At 41.4% G+C, this 25,644-nt stretch overlaps 1 pseudogene; it reads right to left on the bottom strand.

Annotated features, from left to right (window-relative positions):
- Positions 1–4,503: 4,503 nt before the first annotated feature.
- On the bottom strand, positions 4,504–25,541 carry LOC145860012 (protocadherin-10 pseudogene; annotated as a pseudogene).
- Between the last annotated feature and the right edge of the window lie 103 nt (positions 25,542–25,644).

Below are 25,644 nucleotides of genomic sequence, written 5' to 3'. Positions count from 1 at the left end.
TATGCAGAAATCCAGGTAATTCTAAACGGTTCAAAAATGTTTTCTTCCCACTATATATTCCCACTGTATAAATGTGGCGCCACTGAAAAAGGTTGTTCAGGTTCAAAAACCACAAAAAGAAGGGGATGCAGAATGCTTGTTCTGTAAGGAGCTCTTCTCTGTTAGCTGTGGGGACTAGATACGGAGCGAGCAGTGTCACAGGTGGGCTCATGAGCTATGCTCAAATGTAACTGGGATGGGATTAATTTGCTGTGTGTGTGTGTGTGTGTGTGTGTGTGTGTGTGTGTGTGTGTGTGTGTGTGGTGGGAGTGAACCATTTGCTCTTGAATTTAATTTAAAAGACTTATGGGATTTAAAATCTTGCTTATCCAAATGATAATGAGTTTAGTTTAACTGTACATAATAGAGTGTAAGGAAAGGAAAAGGTAAAATAAAAAATATAGGGACACTTCCTGGGAGGGGGGCGGGGGGGGGGCATCTTACACAGGTAGCAGTGGAAAATGCCCGCTTCCTAAAAAAAATAAATGTTTTTTTTATTAAATAACCAAAAATCAGTCAAATGTAGCCATTTTTTTCTTTATAGTTTGTTACCCTAAGCATGGCCATCATCCACCTACATTTCTTTTCTCCAAACTCAGCAATTACACATTGATCCTGGAGGGGGGGGGGGGGGTTACTGTACTTTTCAATGTCTTCTTATGTATTCATAAAAGGCGTGCATGTTCAAGATAGCATGCTAAGCTCACAGGTCCGTGGACATCTTCACAATTGCTATAATAATCTGTGCAGAATCTCAAACATTGATCAATTGCACCATGTACTTTTAATGTAATTTCAACTGCAATCCAGATCATGTGGTTGTGCTATTAGATGAAGCACAGTGATAGCATATTAAGTTGTTGTATAAATATAAAATATCAGATATTGTATTGCCATTTGAACATTGTTTTGCTTTTAAATGGTTGAAAGTGCAGTGATAACACACTTAAATGACTACTACACCAAAAATAAGAAAATGTTTTTCAATTGGAATTTGGTTGAACTTTATTGTGCTTTTTATCGCATTGATAAAGGTTTCAACCAAATATTATCCAAATTGGCAACATTTTATTTTAAGGGTCCGTCGTAAAGCACTTATTCAGTTCACCATTTATTAATCATTACTCCCACATTAAAAAAACATTTACTAATCATTAGTAAAGTCAAAAAGATAGGCATGCCATTGGTAGACATTCCTTCTGTACCTGGTAAAAACAAGCACACAACACAGAATGTTTAAGTAACTTTATATACATGTGTGAATAACTAGCTTACTAGCATTTACAAATGTGGGAGAAATTATTAATAGATGGTGAGCAAGCTGTTTGGAAATGCCTTATAATTGCGTTATAAATGGTTTATTACTGACCCTTAAAATAAAGTGTTACCCCAAAATTTCCACATAGAAATTATGTGGTATGCCCAGTGGGATGTCTCTGTGAATCCTAAGGCAACAGATAATATAATTACTAACTTTTGTTGCAATAATCATAGATGTTAATGTCACAGCAATTGTCTATGAGTAAATTCAGCACCATATCGCATGGACAGCGCCACACTGCAGGGCTACGTCCCAGACTGAATCATAAGGCTATGTGTGTCCAGTATACCCGACCTAACCCACTGATCAAAATAAATCAGCATACATCTCTGATTGTATACATGATAGAAATGTTTATGAAGCCAAACATAAAGGTATAAAGTAAAACTATATGATATATAGTGCTTTCAAAAAGTATTCAGATCCCTTGACTTTTTCCACATTTTGATGCATTACAGCCTTGTTCTATAATTGATTAAATTGCAAAAATTATTCTGCAATCTACACACAATAGGTCTGGGAAATGTTTTTTTTAATAATTTATAAAAATAAAAGTATTTAAGTAAGTATTCAGACCCTTTGCTATGGACTCGAAATTGAGCTCAGGTGCATCCTGTTTCCATTGATCATCCTTGAGATGTTTGGAGTCCACCTGTGATAAATTCAATTGATTGGACATATTTTGGAATGGCACACACCTGTCTATATAAGGTCCCACAGCTGACAGTGCACGTCAGAGCAATAAACAAGCCATTAGGTCAAAGGAATTGTCCGTAGAGCTCAGAGACAGGATTATGTTGAGGCACAGATCTGGGGAAGGGTACCAAAATATTTCTGCGGCATTTACGGTCCCCAAGAACACAGTGGCCTCCATCATTCTTAGATGGAAGAAGTTTGGAACCACCAAGACTCTTAATTGAGCTGGCCACCCGGCCGAACTGAGCAACTTGGGGAGAAGGGCCTTGATCAGGGAGGTGACCATGAACCCAATGGTCACTCTGAGAGAACTCTGGAATTCCTCTGTGGAGATGGGAGAACCTTCCAGAAAGGCAACCATTTCTGCAGCACTCCACCAATCAGGTCTTTATAGTAGAGTGGCCAGACGGAAGCCACTCCTCAATAAAATGCACATGACAGCCCACTTGGAGTTTGCCAAAAGGCACCTAAAGGACTCTCAGACCATGAGAAACAATATTCTCTGCTCTGATGAAACCAAGATTCAACTCTTTGGTCAACTCTTTCACGTCTGGAAGAAACCTGGCACCAGCCCTAAGGTGAAGCATGGTGGTGGCAGCATCATGCTTGGGGGTGTTTATCAGCAGCAGGGACTGGGAGACTAGTCAGGATCGAGGCAAAGATGATCGGAGAAAAGTACAGAGATCCTTGATGAAAACTTGCTCCAGAGCGAACGTTCACCTTTCAACAGGACAACGGCCCTAAGCACACAGCCAAGACAATGCAGGAGTGGCTTCGGGACAAGTCTCTGAATGTCCTTGAGTGGCCCAGCCAGAGCCCGGACTTCAACCCGATCAAACATCTCTGGAGCGACCTGAAAACAGCTGTGCAGCAACGCTCCCCATCCAACCTGACAGAGCATGAGAGGATCTGCAGAGAATGGGAGAAAATCCCCAAATAGAGGTGTGCCAAGCTTGCAGCGTCATACCCAAGAAGACTCGAGGCAGTAATTGCTGCCAAAGGTGTTTCAACAAAGTACTGAGTAAAGGGTCTGAATACTTATGCAAATGTCATATTTCAGTTTTGTACTTTTAATACATTGCAACATTTTCTACAAACCTCTTTTCGCCTTGTCGTTGTGGGGTATTGTGTCTAGATTGACGAGAATTGTTGTTTTTTAAATCAATTTTAGAATAAGGCTGTAATGGTATATCCTCAGATCATTTTCACCATTATCACCACAAGTGGCTATAATTGCCATTATATCTGTACAATCATCATCATCATCATCACCCTCATCTTAAACTAGGATTGCACATGATATGAATTAAAAAGGATAGCATTACAACACAGACACTGCTGTATTGAGACAAAATACTATGGTTGTAAGGGGTGCGCACTGGAGGCAGAGAAGTCAGGCGCAGGAGAGCAAAAACTGATTTACAACGGGGCAGTTTAATAAATAAAACCACCGTTAACAGTACAATAAATCAATGGGTAAAACCCATCACACACCAGCATAACGTGCACAAGCACTACAATAAGCAATTCCGGACAAGGACATGGGGGGGAACAGAGGGTTAAATACACAGTAATGATGGAATTGAAACCAGGTGTGTGGGAAGACAAGACAAAACAAATGGAAAATGAAAGGTGGATCAGCGATGGCTAGAAGACCGGTGACGTCGACCGCCGAAACGCCGCTTGAACAAGGAGAGGGACCGACTTCGGCGGGAAGTCGTGACAATGGTGTAATGTAAATTATACGTTCGAAGGAGCATGGATTCAAACAGACTACACATAGCCAAAATATTCTCATTATTCACAGAGGGTTATAATTTATGGGTTGTTGATATTAATAGTTAGTGAGCATCCACAGAAAATGACCTTGAATTGTATGCACAGTCTGTCCCACTATATTCATTTTGAAAAGTCACTGTTGATCAGATTGTCCTCTCTCTGCTCAAGCTTGGGTCATAGCTAGAGACGGACCGAAAATTAGTTCAGTTCTCCTCTGGGCACAGGCTTCAGTGTGCAGTAGCCAGACAGCATGCCAGAGATGTAGACATTGTGCTGGTAGTCAGGTGGTGGCTGTGCAGATGGGTGCTGGGTGTACCTTAGAGTCCACATGCGGTTTGGAACCCCTCCTACACTTCCAACACTCCCAACTTCTCCTTCCTGGGTGGACATGTTGTAGTCCGCTAACAAAACAAATCACATAATAAAGTGTTGGTTAGTGTTGTGGTTTCTGCAATAGCAACATACCCTACAGTGTGGGAGAATGTCATGGAGTCAGTTTTAGAACTATTTCTCCAGACAGCTTGTTCTGACAATGTTGGTTCTGAGGAATGACTCCTTGAATGATTCTGTGTGTGTGTGTGTGTGTGTGTGTGTGTGTGTGTGTGTGTGTGTGTGTGTGTGTGTGTGTGTGTGTGTGTGTGTGTGTGTGTGTGTGTGTGTGTGTGTGTGTGTGTGTGTGTGTGTGTGTGTGTGTGGTCTTGTTTTTTCCCATGCCACCAACATTTTTGTTTACCTTTTGTGTGCTGAATTTCATAGATTTTTCATCAATGTCCAGTCAATGTTCGCTTGCTTGAGCGGAAAAATGTAAACAGTAAGGTTAGCAATACAGCAGAAATGGTAGACCACATTAATTACATATAATTGCCAGAAAATAAATGTGATTCTGTGAGAAACATTACATTATTTAATATGCAGTGGATAGTTTAAATTGCTATTTGGAAGAAAGAAATACACACTAGTACTACATTGAATAGGAAAACGGGCAGTACAATTGTTTCATTCTTGCATTATTAATGCAATACACTACAGTTCATTGATATAGCTATTGCCCCCCTGCGGTACAATGGAGCATCCCTAGGAAGAGGCAGATTATCTAAAGTTGCAAGTGAGCCACCATCCCCAGTCAGTAATTGCAAATATATGTATGCAAATCTGCATTTTTTTATTTGTTGATGTAGTACTTGAATTACTTTTATTCAGTTCTATTCAGATGTATTCATTATTTGATCTATAATGTATGAGTTCCACACGTCATGCACTATTAACTCGAAAGGCCTTGCAACGTCAGTTTATTCTTCAGCAGACAAATTGACATTGCTGGATTGTTGAGGTAATTAGCATAACTACACAATACGTTGTTTTGCTTATTACACGGAATACTTCACATGACCTCTCTCTTTATACAAGTCTATAAAATATACAATTATATTATATTCAAATTATTAGTGGATAGGCTACCCATGAACTATCGAGGACTAGGCCCATGATTAAACTCGAGTTTCGTTCGCTCCTGATGCTTGCTCACTCGCTCCTGATAGTCGGCTATTTTCTTCTCCCTCCACTTCAATATAGAATCTTCACGCATAATTCTAATAGTATGACTTTGAAAATATTTTTTCAGTCTCTAAGATAACTTTATAAGTTAATCATAGCTACAGCGTTTCTGACTCATGCATAATTGTTTTCCATTCGTTTTCTCCTATCTTTGCAATGCTTCTTATTTGTTGAAAAAGCATGACAAACACCGAAACAGGATTGAAATAAAATGATGCATTACAATTTTAAAATGTGGCTGTCTGATGTGATTAAGTTTGAAACAGTATACATCGTTCGGAGTAATTGCTCAGTTGTTCACTATCAGGTTGCGGAGGTCCTGTGCGTTCCAACTCGATGTAGTCTGCGCCCTTGGTGTGATTCTTCTGTGGAGTTGCAGTTATCGGGCTGCATGGCTTTAGGAACATGAAATCGCTCTTTGATGATTCCTGGGTCAGACACATCTTGAAGTAGTATGCCTGTGAAAGGTGCCGTTGCATTTTTGCCTCATCGCAGTTCGTGGATCCTTTGGTTTGGTGCCTGTGGTTATCTTCATATTCAGGTTGGACTTCTTGATCACATCATCGGTAGACTCCTCAGATCGGAACACGCAGCATCCACTCAGAGAGAAATTAAATCCTCGAATGGAAGGTCTGTCCCTGTATGCCTTTATCCGGGCCAAAACGATAATAGCCACCAGAAACGTGAACGAGATAGCGCCCAGAGACACTACTAGTCACCGCGTATTTTGGTCCAAAATAAAGACATTCACAATAACATTGTTGCTCAGGGGAGGGAAACCGGAATCTTGTGCTTGGACTAAAATGTGAAAGTTTCTTAGCTGCTCATTGTGAAAAGAACGCAGGACGTACATATTTCCATTGTCTGAGTTTATGAAGACGTAGGTGGACACCGGCATTCCCTGTATATCACCTTCCAGAATAGAGTAAGAAAGATAGGCATTTTGGTCCGAATCTGGATCCAGGGCAGTAACCGAACAAATTGAGGCTCCTGGTGCGTTATTCTCTCTCAAATATACGGTGTATGATGGCTGCTTGAATCGGGGTGCGTTGTCATTCATGTCTGACGCTTGCACTAAAATAGTTGTCCTTGTGAACAAGGGAGACGCGCCCATTTCCCGTGCTGTGAGAGTGATGTTGTAGTCAGGAATGGTCTCTCGGTCCCAAAAAATCACAAGTTACCAAAGTGTAATAATTCTTAAAAGAGGAGTGGAGCTGGGACATGACCTGGAATTTCACAGTCAACGTTCCCATTTTCACCTGATTCCTTGTCCATGACGCTAATGACAGCTATCACAGTCTCCGGTGGTCCGTCCTCTTGGACAGGTGTGGACACTGATGTCAAGATCACCTCCGGGAGGTTGTCATTCACATCTATGATATTCACCAGAACCGTACAGTGCACGGCCACTGTCGAGGAGCCCTTGTCCCTGGCTTGCACATATATTTCTTGCATCCTGTCTTTTTCGTAATCTACGACCCCTTTCACTCTGATCTCTCCAGATTTCCGCGTCTGGACCCTCATCCAAATCCGATGCGTTTAGTTTAATCACAACAGTGTCCTTCGGTGCGTTTTACACAAGCTTCACTCTGTAGAAAGACTGGTCGAACACGGGCGCGTTGTCATTTGCATCTATAACTGTTATATTGATCTGTGCTGTCCTGGACCTCTCTGGCGAGCTTCCATCCACAGCCGTCAGCACCATTTGGTGCGTATTCTGCTGCTCTGTGTCCAACGGGCTCTCCAGGACCAACTCCGCAAACTTACTGCTAACGCTAGCCGTCTGGGTGTCCAGGACGAAATGACCGTTCACACTCAGCAGATAGGAACGGAAAGAGTCGCTGCCAACGTCCAAGTCCTGCGAACTCTCCAGCGGGGGAAACGGGACCCGGGTATGGGGTCAATTTCACGCAATATGTATTGAATTCAAAATAAAATAAATCGTGAACATGAAAAATAAAGTTGAGAATGTAAACATTATATTTTCGAGGACGGGTGAAATAATGGATGTTGAAATCAAAAACCAAACATTTGAAAGCAAAAAGTATAGAATTGTAAACAAAAATAAGACATCAAAAGCAACCCAAAAACTTGTAAGCAAATCATTTTAAAGCGAGAACAAAACTCTATGACAAATGATTAAAACATATATTTGAAAACGAATGCAATTTTTTTTCGGTTAAACTTTCCCAGCAACCAATCCTATTGAATACATTGTGTCTACGCTCTTGCCTGCATGTATAAATGCGAATTTGTTCTTAACTGACTTGCCTCGTTAAATAAAGGTTAAATAAAACATGTAATAAATGTATGACCTTTTGGTTACGCTACTCGTTTCTTTGATTTCGCTGCCATTCTTTTCGATTGCGAGTTGTTGGCATTTTTTTCCTGAAGGGCGGGGTTTAGAGGGAGGCAATGAATCTCCATTGGTCCGCTAGTATTGGAGTGACGGTTCGTCTATTTTATTTTGAATTCAATACAGATTGACCCCATACGCGGGTACCGCCACCTCGGATATATCTAGGTTAAACTCGCTCCACGGAAAACTGGGAGAGTTATCGTTTACATCTAAAATATCCACCTCAACCCTGAATATTTCCAAAGGGTTTTCGATTTCCACTTGCAAATGGAAAGAGCAAGAGAGACTGTTCACATTGCTCCTCTCTATCAATTATTTCGTTTACAAATAAAATACTATTTTCTAAATTCACCTCGAAGTATTTTAATTTTTTTTGCGCCTGAAACTATTCTGAATTTGCGCACAGAGTCTCTCCACGTCTAAACCCAAGCCCAGATCCTCGGCTATATTTCCAACATAAGCCACAGTTCCTCAGGGATTGAATAACGATTCTGAGCCCAAACAAAATCCAGAAAACATACGATGAGAGCTAGGCATGTCACCTGCCATGTCCCCGCCAGCCGTTTCTTCGCGTCTTCGCGTCTTCGCGACGCACTATATATACAAAAATGCGCAGTCCATGACCAAAACGCACCCCATAACCGAAAAGGGTTTCAGTTAGAAAAGAACCACTTTTACATCTATGTTATTCTGTAAATAATCATATCTAAATTGTCCTCTTTCCTTCTCAAAGTGGAGCCGTTGTGTTTGCTCTAGCGGAGTGTCTTTGAATGTGTGTGAGTGAAAGAAGAAGAAGAGGGAGGGGTGTGGGGTTGCTGTCTCTGATCAGCATTGTGATGCTCGCTAGCGTGTGTGTGCGAGTGTTTGTGTACGTATGTGTGTGTTAATTGCCTCAATCCCAGGATTCCGATAGGGAGAAATCGACAACTGCTCTGATTCCAGTTTGAGCACCACACCACCATAATCTTTTTCACTAACAAAATCCAGCGAAATTGTTATTTACTCCAAATTCTACGGGACGGGAGATAAAATTACAGGCTATCATAGTTCAGTTCAATTAAACTAATTTATATATTGTGAAGGTTAAAAGACAATTAGCCTGTATTGTCCATGGGACATTTGTAATAGCGTTATTTCATATTTCAAATAGTTTCGTTCACATTTTAGGGTTAAGTTACAAATATGGATCATGTTTATTTGATCCTCAATTTTCCAAATAGGTTGCACAGTATAGGCTAGGCCTACTGCAGCACCTTCATTCGAAATAGCCTATTAAAATGAAATTACTGGCTACAACGAATAACTATTGGAATAACATGGAAATACGATATATTTTAAGATCAAATAAGTAATATCCCACTAAAGTAAACAACCAAAACGTATATTCAAAATACTAAAAAAGAATATATATAATATATATATATATATATACAGTACCAGTCAAAAGTTTGGACACACCTACTCATTCAAGGTTTTTCTTTATTTTTACTATTTTCTACATTGTAGAATAATAGTGAAGACATCAAAACTATGAAATAACACATATGACATCATGCAGTAACCAAAAAAAGTGTTAAACAAATGGGATGGCGTATCGCTGTAGAATGCTGTGGTAGCCAGCTGGTTAAGTATGCCTTGAATTCTAAATAAATCACTGACAGTGTCACCAGCAAAGCACCGCCATACCATCACACCTCCTCCTCCATGCTTCACGGTGGGAACCACACATGCGTAGATCATCCGTTTACCTACTCTGCGTCTCACAAAGACACGGTGGTTGGAACCAAAAATCTCAAATTTGGAATCATCAGACCAAAGGATAGATATCCACATGGTCTAATGTCCATTGCTTGTGTTTCTTGGCCCAAGCAAGTCTCTTATCATTATTGGTGTTCTTTAGTAGTAGTTTCGTTGCAGCAATTCACACAGTCTCCTCTGAAAAGTTGATGTTGAGATGTGTCTGTTACTTTAACTCTGTGAAGCATTTATTTGGGCTGCAATTTCGGAGGTGCAGTTAACTCTAATGAACTTATCCTCTGCAGCATAGGTAACTTTGGGTCTTCTTTTCCTGTGGCCCTCCTCATGAGAGCCAATTTTATCATAGTGCTTGATGGTTTTTGCGACTGCACCTGAAGAAACTGATTGGCTAAAATGCATTAAGAAGGAAAGAAATTCCACAAATTAACTTTTAACAAGGCTCACCTGTTAATTTAAATGCATTCCAGGTGGCAACCTCATGAAGCTGGTTGAGAGAAGGCCAAGAATGTGCAAATGTGTTATTTCATAGTTTTATTGTCTTCACTATTATTCTACATTGTAGAAAATAGTAAATAATAAACAAAAACCCTTGAATGAGTAGGTGTACCCAAACTTTTGACTTGCACTGTACACACACCTACACACACGTACACACACACACATTTTGAAACAAATACAAAAAGTAAAGCGGGGGATCAACCTATCTGGTCCTAATTATGGCAAACCTGTAAAGCTACAGGCGTGGTAAACCGGGGTAAAATCTGTGTAAATCCTAATCTTTAATTTCAAATTATATTTATAGAAATTCTCATCAATACTTCCAACGTTTTACTGGCTGGTAGTGTGTTACTTGCTATGAGATTACAAGTGATCGTGAGAAATGCGAGGGGGAAACGATTGTCTCTGTGCCATCTGATGTATCAAAGTCAAAAAGCAGTACAGCCTACCTTTGATGAAGGCAGCGTTGCTCAAAGGAATTTACAGGAAGGGAAGATGCATGATACAGTATTTCGTTTCAGTACATGTGGAGGCCAGTAGAGGGAGACAGAGACTTTAGATATGGATAATTAGTCTGAGTCAATAGGAATCTCTCTCTCTCTCTCTCTCTCCTCTCTCTCTCTCTCTCTCTCTCTCTCTCTCTCTCTCTCTCTCTCTCTCTCTCTCTCTCTCTCTCTCTCTCTCTCTCTGTCTCTGTCTCTGTCTCTCTCTCTCTCTGTGTCTCTCTGTGTCTCTCTGTGTGTGTGTGTGTGCAGAGATGGAGCAGGGTGCCACAAACAGGGAATGTCAGGATTAACACTCATGTTCAATGTATGCTGTCATGTGGCTAATGGGAAGAGGGTGTCTGAAAAGAGGAGAAGAACCTCAAGGAGATACCTTGGTAAGGAGAGAGGGAGAGGCAGAGGGCAAGAGAAGGATAGTGGGTGATGGCAAAAGCAGTGGGGAAGACAAAGAGTACAGAAGGGAGAAAGAGAGCAAGGAAGAAGGGGATAGAGGGTAGAGGACTATAGGGGCAGTCACAGCACCTGTTACTCAGTTGTGTAAACCAGAGGATTCCCACAGAAAAAGGGCATATACTGTATATAAATAGGAAAGAGCTGAGCGTCTGTCTCACCCCTTCACAGTCAGAGCTCGCACACGAAGTCAGTGTATGGTGGTGGATCAAAACATGTGTTATCTAAAAGATGGCCTAAGGTCACTTTCAGTGTGAAGTACAGATGACAGCTGGGTTAGTTCATAAAGATATCTTTACGAAGTAGAAATTAGTTAATAAAGATATGAGAAGGGTTAGATAGAATATGGACAGACTTCTAAAGAACTGGCATAACGTACTGTAAAATGGTGTGGCTTGCAGAACTACAGTAGTTTTGGATGGTTGGCTAATTGATGTGCAGTTCCACTGTGTTCCTCAAAGTGGCAGCACTGATGCCTACATCAGTCTCGTCTGGCTGTTTGTCAGCAGTGTTCATTATCTCCTGGTATTCCAATGCAACTACAGTGTAGTGACCTTAATGTACTCTTTGACACTAAGGCATTCCAATGAACCCTGATCAAGGCCACAGATTAGAGATTATTATCCAAGGACAAATGCTCACCTGTTGTCCTATTCCCTTACTGTTGTGTGCATTTTTCCACCACACTTTCTATCCCCAGCAGCCTATGTTTTTGTGTGAAAAATTAGGATTGTGAAATGTTACTTGATTGAATAACAACCATGGTGCATTGGAGAACATGCTCTATCTATGTACATGGAATACGTCTCAAACTTCTGTGTTCAAACAAGGGCTACATGCAATAGCCCATCCGATGTCTGAGTGTGTTTCCAGTCGCAACACTGTTTTTTTTGTGTGTTTTTACCCAAAAGCTCAACTATAATCCTTCACTACTAGTATCATACTTCAACTGTGTCTGCACAGCAATGGTATAGTTATTGCACATGATGAAGTTGGACACAACAGGGAATAAGTCACTGGAGACATTAAAGGCCTTCTATCCTATTTTATACGCCGATATTCTATTGTCTATTTCCTTATTCTCTCCTTTAATCTCCACGGTCTTCTCTTTTCCTTACCTGTTCTATTTTGAGCTCATTTCAGGTAAGAATATCTTCACTGCTCTGAGAAACTACAGTGGCAAGAAAAAGTATGTGAACCCTTTGGAATTACCTGGATTTCTGCATAAATTGGTCATCAAATTTGATCTGATCTTCATCTAAGTCACAACAATAGACAAATATAGTGTGCTTAAACTAATAACACACAAATTATTGTATTTTTCTTGTCTATATTGAATACATAATTTAAACATTCCCAGTGTACTGTAGGTTGGGAAAAGTATGTGAACCCATAGGCTAATTACTTCTCCAAAAGCTAATTGAAGTCAGGAGTCAGCTAACCTGGAGTCCAATCAGTGAGACAAGATTGGAGATGTGGGTTAGAGCTGCCTTGCCCTATAAAAAAACACTCCCAAAATTTGAGATTGCTATTCACAAGAAGCATTGCCTGATGTGAACCATGCCTCGAAGAAAAGAGATCTCAGTAGACCTAAGATTAAGAATTGTTGACTTGCATAAAGCTGGAATGGGTTACAAAAGTATCTCTAAAAGCCTTGATGTTTATCAGTCCACGGTAAAACAAATTGTCTATAAATGGAGAAAGCTCATCATTGTTGCTACTCTCCTTAAGAGTGACTGTCCTGCAAAGGTGACTGCTAGAGCACAGCGCAGAATGCTCAATGAGGTTAAGAAGAATCCTAGAGTGTCAGCTAAAGACTTACAGAAATCTCTGGAACATGCTAACAACTCTGTTGACGAGTCTACAATATGTTAAACACTAAACAAGAATGGTGTTCATGGGAGGAGACCATGGAAGAAGCCACTGCTGTCCAAAAAAAACATTGCTACACGTCTGAAGTTTGCAAAAGTGCACCTGGATTTTCCACAGCACTACTGGCGAACTATTCTGTGGACAGATGAAACTACTGTTGAGTTGTTTGGAAGGAACATACAACACTATGTGTGGAGAAAAAAAGGCACAGCACATCAACATCAGAGCATCATGGTTTAGAGCTGCTTTGCTGCCTCAGGGCCTGGACAGCTTGCTATCATCGACGGAAAAATGAATTCCCAAGTTTATCAAGACATTTTGCAAGAGAATGTAAGGCTATCTGTCCGCCAATTGAAGCTCAACAGAAGTTGGGTCATACAACAGGACAATGACCCAAAACACAGAAGTAAATCAACAACAGAATGGCTTCAACACAAGAAAATACCCCTTCTGGAGTGGCCCAGTCAGAGTCCTGACCTCAACCCTATTGAGATGCTGTGGCATGACCTCAAGAGAGCAGTTCACACCAGACATCCCAAGAATATTGCTGAACTGAAACAGTTTTGTAAAGAGGAATGGTCAAAAACTCCTCCTGACTGTTGTGCAGGTCTGATCCGCAACTACAGAAAACATTTGGTTGAGGTTATTGCTGCCAAAGGAGGGTCAACCAGTTATTAAATCCAAGGGTTCACATACTTTTCCCACCCTGCACTGTGAATGTTTACATGGTGTGGTCAATAAAGACATTAAAACGTGTAATTGTTTGTGTGTTATTAGTTTTAAATCGACTGTTTATCTATTGTTGTGACCTAGATGAAGATTAGGTCAAATTTGATGACCAATTTATGCAGAAATCCAGGTATTTCCAAAGGGTTCACATACTTTGTCTTGCCACTGTAGATGTTACCTTTGACAAAAATTAAATTTCAGTGTTGTGAATATATCCTGAAAAAACAATGGTGTGTGTTGTTTTGGGGTTTACAGTCTTCCTGGAGATAGAGATGAGTGCTTACCCAGGTGGAGGCATTATAAACAACATATTGCTCAGTGCCAGCAAAATAGGGGGAAAGGTATAGAGCAGGATCAAAAGTGACCTTGGGTTTGCCCAGTGTGGGTTTTTGTGGGTGTTCCTCTAAAGTTCTGAATGCAACAGTACAGATGTGAAATTAAATTATCGACCTAAGATTCAGAAAATATACACGTAGTCATTCTTACTTTCTCACACTGTATTTTTTTGCACATTACCTCAGGTGGTTAAGTTGAACTGCCACATTTTGTAATGACCAGCTGCAAACAACCATCAGCATACAGTGCTTGATTATGCTAGTACATCATGCTGTGTATATAAGAGGTGAGTGTTGTTTATATGTAGTACTCACTCATTCTTCTTTTTCCAATATTACATACCGCTAAACCGCTCCAAATGGGATAATTTGCAATGGGCTTGTTTCTGGGGAAATCAGAAACATAATTTGCATTGTCTATTCACACTAATTTCTTTCTCATTCATCCCTTTTACAATATCCATCTGCCTGCAGTATCTCTGTGTCAGTCTGTGTTTCTATGATTGTAAGTCGCTTTGGGTAAAAGCGTGTGCTAAATGCCATTATTTATTTATTTATATACATCACTCTGTGTATTGTAGTGTTGGACTACAGATGTAGGATCTTAATTTGATCACTCTTTTGTTGCTGAGAATTTTCAGCAACAAAATGCAGATGAGCTTCATGATTTACATAAATTCACTGAAAATCTGCACTAAAACACATTTGGTTATATTAACAGTATTCCACTTTTCATGTAGCCTCCTTTCGAACAGCTAATACCTTAACCATCAATCAAGCAACATTATGGACTAAACTGTAAAATCCTGTTGCTGCAGGATTATTTTTCTGCGACAATACAGGCGAAATTAAGATCCTACAACTGTATAAAAGCCTTTGTTCTACCAAAGATCACAGCACTGGCAACAAAACAGCCCAGCACAGTCCAGCAACACAACTCCCTGAGCACACTACAACCCTAGAGGCCAACCACACAGTGGCAGAGTATTGTATTCTTTCCCAGTAGACCAAGCCCACACCACCTCCTGAACACACAGGGCAACCTTCTGCCACAACACAGGCCTTCAACACAACCCCAGAGCACGGTGCTGTTCAACATCACAGCCCAGCAGCACTGCACTTCTTCCTCTACTGGGCGGGTGCCAGCGGCCCTTAGCCAATCATGTTGTGGCTCTAATAAGATGACTGACAAAAGGCCTCTATGCCAAGACCAAACAGGGTCTGGGAATTCATGCTGCCACGGTAGACATCCCTGTCTGAATGTTAAACACATTTCCCACAAAGCACAAAGAAACAACACTTTTTTTTTGCAATTCATAAAATGCATATTTTCCTTCTCCTTTTTGTTTGAAGTTACTCCAACAGATAAATAGCAAATAGCAAGTAAAATCTTTCCATTAGATTGGGTTGTGTTCCTGCCGAACCGGCTGGTTTAGATCAGTCCAGCTTATTCTTATTCCTCTTGTCATGGTCATGCAGAGGCAAACGCACGGTTCCATACTTAGATTTCATAACATAATCTCCTATCTCTTTCATATCTCTCACACTAACCAATTTATCATTCATCTGCTGCTGATAGACTTCTCACCCCTAGTCCTGGAGTGCCAGTGTGTGTGTGTGTGTGTGTGTGTGTGTGTGTGTGTGTGTGTGTGTGTGTGTGTGTGTGTGTGTGTGTGTGTGTGTGTGTGTGTGTGTGTGTGTGTGTGTGTGTGTGTATTATAATGACAGACAGTTAGAATTAAAGAGTTGGACATGTCAGGGAAGACAGGTATGTTAAAAGATTGTCAGTAGATAGCTAATCAATAGATGTATCTAAGTACAAGGAAGGTGTGTTTGAAACTAGGCAGTTAATATAGAGAAGTATTCCACCAGAATAGTCAGGTAAGATAAGTCCATCTCTTTCAGCCCAATGCCTCCCCAGTCTCCTTATACCTCATTATGTCTCTCTGTCACTTCAGCTCACCCTTTCACTCTCTGTTGCTAATCTATTCCAGAGGGAAGGCTACCATGGAAAACACATAATAAGTGCACATGCTTCTCCTCCAGCCAAGAATGAAATAACACAGAGAAGGGAAATGGGAGTGGGGGACAGAAAGAAAAATGGGAGTGGGGGGCAGAAAAAAAGGGTGGGAGAGATATTATTTATTCTAACTCAAAGTTTGATATTTTGTTTTGGTGGGGACCTGTCTTATATTAGACGTCTGAACTCCCTTCAAAGTCTGGAAAGACAGACTATGAGCCAAGACAGTTTGTTTGTGCACGTGTCTGAGACATTGAGTGAGACAGAGACGGAGACAGAGAGAGAGAGAGAGAGAGAGAGAGAGAGAGAGAATTGCCCATGTATCCCAACAATAACCTGAAACACAGTTCTCTGGCACAGGGACTTGCTGAGTATGCTGATAGAGTATATATTGATATTAAACATATGTACTGAGATGAGATGGACATCTTACTAGATACCAACAGACACATGTAAAACATAAAACTCTTCTATGAGATAGATACTGTGCTCGGCCTGACATACAGTATATGCATAATGTATACTATTCTGAGGTAACACAATGGAGAACAATGGCTTACACTGTGGAGATTGAGCTTGTTTAAAATGGGTCCAGTTTTCCATTGTTTGTTTTTTTTATCCATATTTCAACATTTACAAAAATAACAGTGTCTGGAGCGTGAGACTACTACTGAACACACACAGAGACAGACATAGGGAGGGCGAGGCAAGGGTGAAAAGTATCATTTGTTCGTCGGGACAAAAGGTTATCCAATCACAGCACAGGTGTCAGGTAAAGCATGACAGCTCAAATGAAAGAAGACAGAAAGTGTGTTGGTGGTGCCAGGCCCAGTACTGTGTATCAGCTCAGTCTGACACAGGCACAGCAGCCCCATATGGAACCTTTTAAGACCATGAGTCTCTCACAGCACTCTTATACTGATGCACTAGTTCATTGGTATATTATGGCTAGTGGCGATAGAGGTGTATATCTTATTCTGCTTTTTATTCAGAACCATATCTCATCTTACATGTGAAACTGAAACCTTGTTCTTATTTAGTCAAAGCTAAAAGGCTAAATAACTGTTTCTGCAAATAGGCTAATAGATGGCATATGTTCACCTAATAGAGAAACATATTACAATTACAAAAGGGTCAAACCTGATTTTGGTTTATAACATTAATAGTGCTTAGGCCTCTAGAAGTCCTTCAGTCTGTGGGTACTGGGTGGGTAGTCTTGGTTTCTGAACTTAGGCTTAATGCCACCAAACCACTATGTATTTCATCTGAGGGGTTTACCATCAGAAATAACGTCTGATCTACACGAATCATCTCTACTGCATCCAAACTAACTTGCAAACAAAGGCCCCGAGGACAAACATCTAAGCACAGTAAATATAATTTGACAGTTTAGGTCTACCCCAACGAACATTAATTTGATGCGATATTGTAGCCTAGCTATGGCAAGGGGGAAATAGCAGAGATTTTCTTTTGGTCGTCTTCCCATTTCTGAAATCGAATAATAAAAAAAATCCCCATAAAAATCTGTCAATTTAAACTAGAGATATGTGTTGTTTTGCATTGGATGCATCTCAATATACCACATCCACCGATGTCGCACTTCCGCATCTGCAGTGAAAACTGAGAGAGCTAGAGCGGTGTTTGTCAGACTGTGAGACATCCCGAAAATTGGCATTCTCACATAATGGTCTGTAGCGTCCGAACAGTTTGTGCTACACACTAATATGACCCCTCTGCGGAAAGGTGAGACTCTCACGAGCACGATGGTGCTTTGCTCTAGGATGCCACAGACCACACAAGACTCGTCTAATGGTCCCCCGGTACCAGTTGAAAAAATGAATGGAAGTATATATGGAGACTGTTTAATTCCAAAAATAAAGGGTTAAATACATGTATAAAAAAATTATTGTTTCCTGATATTTCTTATATCTCTCGGATATAGGAAAGACACTTCAGAACAAACTTCCTTTTGATTTTTTTTTGGGGGGGGGACTATCTGTTGTTCCATGTTGTGAAACTATTATTCAATGCGTTTGTATGGGCTAATACTGCAATAAATAAAACCTAATAAAAACATCTGTCTCATCCAGGACTGGACTCTACGCAGACAAGTGCAACATAGCCAATCAGAGGTACAGTAGGCTTATATGCAAACAAGCAATTTACCAGAAGGGCCTGCCATCATTCATTTTGACTGTGTGTTTACAGGCAGTTGCAACAGCACAACCTTAGATCGTTAGAACGCATTCGGCAAAAGCCACAAAATACACTTGAATGGATTTCTGCAATTATATAGCTAAATACCATGGCAGTCCTCTTAAATGTAGGAAATGTACAGTCCTATTGATCAAACAAATCAAATCAAAATGTATTTGTCACATGCACCGAATACAATACAACCTTATAGTGAAATGCTTACTTACAAGCCCTTAACCAACAATGCAATTTTAAGAAAATACCAATTAAAACAAGAGATAAGAATAACAAATAATTAAAGAGCAGCAGTAAATAACAATAGCGGGGCTATATACAGGGGGTACCGGTACAGAGTCAATTTGCAGGGGCACCGGTGTCGAGGTAATTGAGGTAATATGTACATGTAGGTAGAGTTATTAAATGACTATGCATAGATAATAACAGAGAGTAGCAGCAGCGTAAAAGAGGGTGGGGTGGGGGGTTTGGGGGTGGGGGGCAATGCAAATAGTCCGGGTTGCCATTTGATTAGCTGTTCAGGCTTGGGGGTAGAAACTGTTTAGAAGCCTCTTGGACCTAGACTTGGCGCTCCGGTACCACTTGCCGTGTGGTAGCAGAGAGAACAGTCTATGACTAGGGTGGCTGGAGTCTTTGACAATTTTTAGGGCTTTCCTCTGACACCGCCTGGTATAAAGGTCCTGGATGGCAGGAAGCTTGGCCCCAGTGATGTACTGGGCCGTACGCACTACCCTCTGTAGTGCCTTGAGATCGGAGGCCGAGCAGTCGCCATACCAGGCAGTGATGCAACCCGTGAGGATGTTCTCGATGGTGCAGCTGTAAAACCTTTTGAGGATCTGAGGACCCATACTAAATCTTTTCAGTCTCCTGAGGGGGAATAGGTTTTGTTGTGCCCTCTTCACAACTGTCTTGGTGTGCTTGGACCATGTTAGTTTGTTGGTGATGTGGACGTCAAGGAACTTGCAGCTCTCAACCTGCTCCACCCCAGCCCCATCGATGAGAATGGGGGCGTGCTCGGTCCTCCTTTTCCTGTATTCCATGATCATCTCCTTTGTCTTGATCATGTTGAGGGAGAGGTTGTTGTCCTTGCACCACACGGTCAGGTCTCTGACCTCCTCCCTATAGGCATGATGGCTACATTGAATAACTGTTTATGGTTTGTCTTATTTCGTTTTAAGTTCCATTAAGATTATGAAATACATCATGGAAAAGGAAAGAGAATGGGAACATTGGAAATGGGGGTGGGTGTGCATAAGGTATGTAAGCAAAGAGTGGGATCCAAAATGAACATTTCTCAGGGATTTAGCAACACCGCCAGATCCTCATTCACCACAGAACCGCAGACATATGGTCAGCCAACCATACTAACCCCTACTACACCCTCTGTCTGTCTGTCTGTCTGACTGTCTGTCTGTCTGTCTGTCTGTCTGTCTCTCTCTTTCTCTCTCTCTCTCTCTCTCTCAGACATATCTATGTTTTTCCCTCCTCACTTTAAGGATGATGAACTCCCTTAGCTGGCATCTGAGGTCAATTCAGGGTCAATAGAGTTTATGTTACACATTTCATTCTATCCAGAGTTTTTGAGTATAAAATGAGTGAGTATGTCATGCACTCCCAGATCCAGAATATTCAAGCTATCCCATTACATTGACTAAAACAGGCAGCATAGGTATTGGCCTATACTGTGTCCTGTCTGTAGGTGTCATTCCAACATATCCTTGTAATATTTTTATTTTTATTTATTTAACTTGGCAAGTCAATATCCAGTGCATGGTCTCATTTGGTTGGAATCTTAGGCATATTGGGTCCATAGGAGAAGCCATCTTGTTCTGTTGCAGTAGTGTAGACTATGCAGACTGCTTTATGGCAGATTCATGCCTTACCGAGCATTTTAGTCACAAAAGGGGCGGCTCCTTGTAGTGCACTCCAACATTCGACGTACTCCCGTGCCACAAGAAAATTGTAACGTGCCTTATCATTCCTTGCGTAGCTGTGGGGGCATTGTTGTGTTGACAATGAATCTCGCTTGGTTCCTTGATCTGATCTATAGGCTATAGGCTATGCATCAAAGTAGCCTGGTTTGCATTGATAAGAAAATATAACCTCAGCTACTGTTCAAACAATAAACCAAACAGCATTGTAGCCTTATTAGAATCCTCCTCAAAAATAATTTTCTTTTTCTTTTAGTAATAACTAGTGATTCCAGGCTATTGGTAAAACCAGCTGCGAGATACAGATACCAAAACATGATGACATTCTATTTTTAACTGATATGGGAATGAATACATTCAAGCAGCATATCAAACTGAGATAAAGTTGTAGGTTACTGTATATACAAATATTTGCCAGGGCATATTAGGCTTTCTGATTATTTCACATGGCGATATGGGAAGCTATTCAACTTCAAAATCACTTCAACTTCAAGATTGCTGTCTTGGTTTAGCTTGGCATTAAAGTGGAACTGACAGTGTTTTAACTACTTTGCAGTTAAGAAACAAACATAAAATCATAATATCAGTAAAACAAAGAAAATCCCAGTTTATGCTACAAAACCAACTTCATAAGAGGTTTTAAAAATAGGTTATATTTGACTCAACATTCCATGATGTACACTAAGGTATTGTTGGCAGAATAGATGGATGCATTTCAATGCATGATTAAATAATTAACCAATACATAGTCCAAAACATATTGCTCAGGTTGTAAATCACAGCTGGCCTGGTACATTGTTTGCTGTCTCCATTCAGGATGCACTGTTTCAGTTTCAGTTACTCAGTATTTTGGACGAATGGTACCAAGGCTGGAAATGTCAAATTCAATACAATCAAACTAGCAAGGGCAATGATAACAAGTCAGTCATAATGTGGCTAATATTCTAGCCTATCTCTTTCTTTCTCTCTCTCGGAGGACCTGAGCCCTAGGACCATGCCTCAGGACTACCTGGCCTGATGACTCCTTGCTGTCCCCAGTCCACCTGGCCGTGCTGCTGCTCCAGTTTCAACTGTTCACCGGACGTGCTACCTGTCCCAGACCTGCTGTTTTCAACTCTCTAGAGACAGCAGGAGTGGTAGAGATACTCTGAATGATTGGCTATGAAAAGCCAACTGACATTTTCTCCTGAGGTGCTGACCTGTTGCACCCTCGACAACCACTGTGATTATTATTATTTGACCCTGCTGGTCATCTATGAACATGTGAACATCTTGGCCATACGGCCAACTAGCCCGGCACAGCCAGAAGAAGACTGGCCACCCCTCATACCCTGGTTTCTCTCTAGGTTTCTTCCTAGGTTCTGGCTTTTCTAGGGAGTTTTTCCTAGCCACCGTGCTTCTACACCTGCATTGCTTGCTGTTTGGGGTTTTAGGTTGGGTTTCTGTACAGCACTTTGTGGCATCAGCTGATGTAAGAAGGGCTTTATAAATACATTTGATTGTTATCTATTTATGTAGCAAGCTAATAACACAGAGCCTAACGTTAGCTAGCTAGCTGCTAGGAGGACTTCATTTCATTGGAGGAGTGGGTGAGTGACTTTTTCCCCTCTTTCGTTTTTCAGTGGCTACATAGTTAGAGATGCACGTGTCATTTGGATAGCTAGCAAGAAATGTGAATCACTTTGCTAGCTAGCTATGCTGAACGACCGTTATCCAGTTATCATATCTCTTGCGTTTGCAAATTCATTCTGACTAGCTATCTACTCCAATTTCAAAACAATCTTGTCTTGTCTGAGTGTGCCAGAGAGCAGAATAAGTTATGAATTTACGAATGCGCAAGACCCGCTGAATATGACCAGTGTCAGTAAACGTAGGCAAAAAAAGTAATAGTTAATCATGAAGCTCTAGATAACATGTAAACAGCCTAACCAACTCTGTTCGGGCGAGTAAAATGATCAGTGAGGTATTCTCTCATTTGTGTCTGGAAGTAGCAAGCTAGCAAGCTAGCCAACTTTTGCCAGTTAGCTTGGTTGGGACAAAGGATGAGCAGCCTATTCCCCATCATTTATCAGTGCAATTTTGACGGCCAACTAGCTAAAAAGGTTTGAGAGGGTTTATAATGTTCCTTTGTTAGATTTTATCTCATCTTGCTCTGGCTAGAATTAGTTGTTGATCTTGTTGTTCTTGATGTGTATACAGGGAAATATAGCCTACCTTTTTATGATTGTTTACCAACTGGCAAGTGTCTTCACTGACATTTTCAACCACTCCCTGTCTGTGTCTGTAATACCAACACGTTTCAAACAGACCACCATAGTCCCTGTGCCCATGAACACTAACCTGCCTAAATGACTAGGACCCGTAGCACTCACGTCTGTAGCCATGAAATGCTTTGAAAGGCTGGTCATGGCTCACATGAACACCAGAAACCCTAGACCAACTCCAATTTGCATACCGCACCAACAGATCCACAGATGATGCAATCTCTATTGCACTCCACACTGCCCTTTCACACCTGGACAAAAGGAACACCAATGTGAGAATGATATTCATTGATTACAGCTCAGCATTCAACACCATAGTGCCCTCAAAGCTCATCACTAAGCTAAGGACCCTGGGACGAAACACCTCCCTCTGCAACTGGATCCTGGACTTCCTGACGGGCCGCCCCCAGGTGGTGAGGGTAGGTAACATCACATCCACCATGCTGATTCTCAACACAGGGGCCCCTCAGGGTGAGTGCTCAGTCCCCTCCTGTACTCCCTGTTCACTCATGACTGCACGGCCAGGCATGACTACAACACCATCATTAAGTTTTCTGATGACACAACAGTGGTAGGCCTGATCCCCGACAATGATGAGACAGCCTATAGGGAGGAGGTCAGAGACCTGACCGTGTGGTGCAAGGACAACAACCTCTCCCTCAACATGATCAAGACAAAGGAGATGATCATGGAATACAGGAAAAGGAGGACCGAGCACGCCCCCATTCTCATCGATGGGGCTGGGGTGGAGCAGGTTGAGAGCTGCAAGTTCCTTGACGTCCACATCACCAACAAACTAACATGGTCCAAGCACACCAAGACAGTTGTGAAGAGGGCACAACAAAACCTATTCCCCCTCAGGAGACTGAAAAGATTTAGTATGGGTCCTCAGATCCTCAAAAGGTTTTACAGCTGCACCATCGAGAACATCCTCACGGGTTGCATCACTGCCTGGTATGGCGACTGCTCGGCCTCCGATCTCAAGGCACTACAGAGGGTAGTGCGTACGGCCCAGTACATCACTGGGGCCAAGCTTCCTGCCATCCAGGACCTTTATACCAGGCGGTGTCAGAGGAAAGCCCTAAAAATTGTCAAAGACTCCAGCCACCCTAGTCATAGACTGTTCTCTCTGCTACCACACGGCAAGTGGTACCGGAGCGCCAAGTCTAGGTCCAAGAGGCTTCTAAACAGTTTCTACCCCCAAGCCTGAACAGCTAATCAAATGGCAACCCGGACTATTTGCATTGCCCCCCACCCCCAAACCCCCCACCCCACCCTCTTTTACGCTGCTGCTACTCTCTGTTATTATCTATGCATAGTCATTTAATAACTCTACCTACATGTACATATTACCTCAATTACCTCGACACCGGTGCCCCTGCAAATTGACTCTGTACCGGTACCCCCTGTATATAGCCCCGCTATTGTTATTTACTGCTGCTCTTTAATTATTTGTTATTCTTATCTCTTGTTTTAATTGGTATTTTCTTAAAATTGCATTGTTGGTTAAGGGCTTGTAAGTAAGCATTTCACTATAAGGTTGTATTGTATTCGGTGCATGTGACAAATACATTTTGATTTGATTTGTTTGATCAATAGGACTGTACATTTCCTACATTTAAGAGGACTGCCATGGTATTTAGCTATATAATTGCAGAAATCCATTCAAGTGTATTTTGTGGCTTTTGCCGAATGCGTTCTAACGATCTAAGGTTGTGCTGTTGCAACTGCCTGTAAACACACAGTCAAAATGAATGATGGCAGGCCCTTCTGGTAAATTGCTTGTTTGCATATAAGCCTACTGTACCTCTGATTGGCTATGTTGCACTTGTCTGCGTAGAGTCCAGTCCTGGATGAGACAGATGTTTTTATTAGGTTTTATTTATTGCAGTATTAGCCCATACAAACGCATTGAATAATAGTTTCACAACATGGAACAACAGATAGTCCCCCCCCCAAAAAAAAATCAAAAGGAAGTTTGTTCTGAAGTGTCTTTCCTATATCCGAGAGATATAAGAAATATCAGGAAACAATAATTTTTTTATACATGTATTTAACCCTTTATTTTTGGAATTAAACAGTCTCCATATATACTTCCATTCATTTTTTCAACTGGTACCGGGGGACCATTAGACGAGTCTTGTGTGGTCTGTGGCATCCTAGAGCAAAGCACCATCGTGCTCGTGAGAGTCTCACCTTTCCGCAGAGGGGTCATATTAGTGTGTAGCACAAACTGTTCGGACGCTACAGACCATTATGTGAGAATGCCAATTTTCGGGATGTCTCACAGTCTGACAAACACCGCTCTAGCTCTCTCAGTTTTCACTGCAGATGCGGAAGTGCGACATCGGTGGATGTGGTATATTGAGATGCATCCAATGCAAAACAACACATATCTCTAGTTTAAATTGACAGATTTTTATGGGGATTTTTTTTATTATTCGATTTCAGAAATGGGAAGACGACCAAAAGAAAATCTCTGCTATTTCCCCCTTGCCATAGCTAGGCTACAATATCGCATCAAATTAATGTTCGTTGGGGTAGACCTAAACTGTCAAATTATATTTACTGTGCTTAGATGTTTGTCCTCGGGGCCTTTGTTTGCAAGTTAGTTTGGATGCAGTAGAGATGATTCGTGTAGATCAGACGTTATTTCTGATGGTAAACCACTCAGATGAAATACATAGTAGTGCAAATGCAATGGAGGCTTACTCTCCAGTCATCACCACATTTCACACACATATGGAAATCTTTAAGGTCTATAGGAGAGAGGGAAAGGTTGGTCAGGTAGGCTACCAACACAACATCCAGACTATACGGAGGAAGGGCACTAGTCTTGCTAACACCAGCCTCTCTAGCTCGCTGTTTAGTCACGTGGGCTGCGCGTCAGCCAGGCTAGAAGGGCACCAGGCAGGTGTCTCATTTTCACCTGTGGAACACCTGAAGTAAAAGTGTCTGCATTGTATTGGGCTGGTCTTCCCAGTCTATGCTGACAGACATTTTAGTACAGCGTACAGGAAAAAGGACGTCTGGCGGGGAAAGGATGTCCAGTTCACAGTGTAAATAAAGGTTAAATAAATAAAAATAACAATATTACAAGGATATGTTGGAATGACACCTACAGACAAGACACAGTATAGGCCAATACCTATTTTTACCCCACCCCCACCCTCACAATCAATGGACAGTCTGCTACCTCACTGGGTTCTCTGAAAGTCGCATTGCCCTTGCTTGTGGACTCCTTGATCTACTAGGTATTTCTATGACCCTGCCAAGCGGTCTCGTCTCCCGTGGGACCAACCTAGATCATCACTTGGATTACATG

This window comes from Salmo salar, chromosome 13, assembly GCF_965601325.2.
Source record: "Salmo salar chromosome 13, fSalSal1, whole genome shotgun sequence".
NCBI lineage: Eukaryota > Metazoa > Chordata > Actinopteri > Salmoniformes > Salmonidae > Salmo > Salmo salar.
Note: the sequence above shows the minus strand (reverse complement) of the source record. Positions and strands in the feature narration are given on the sequence as shown.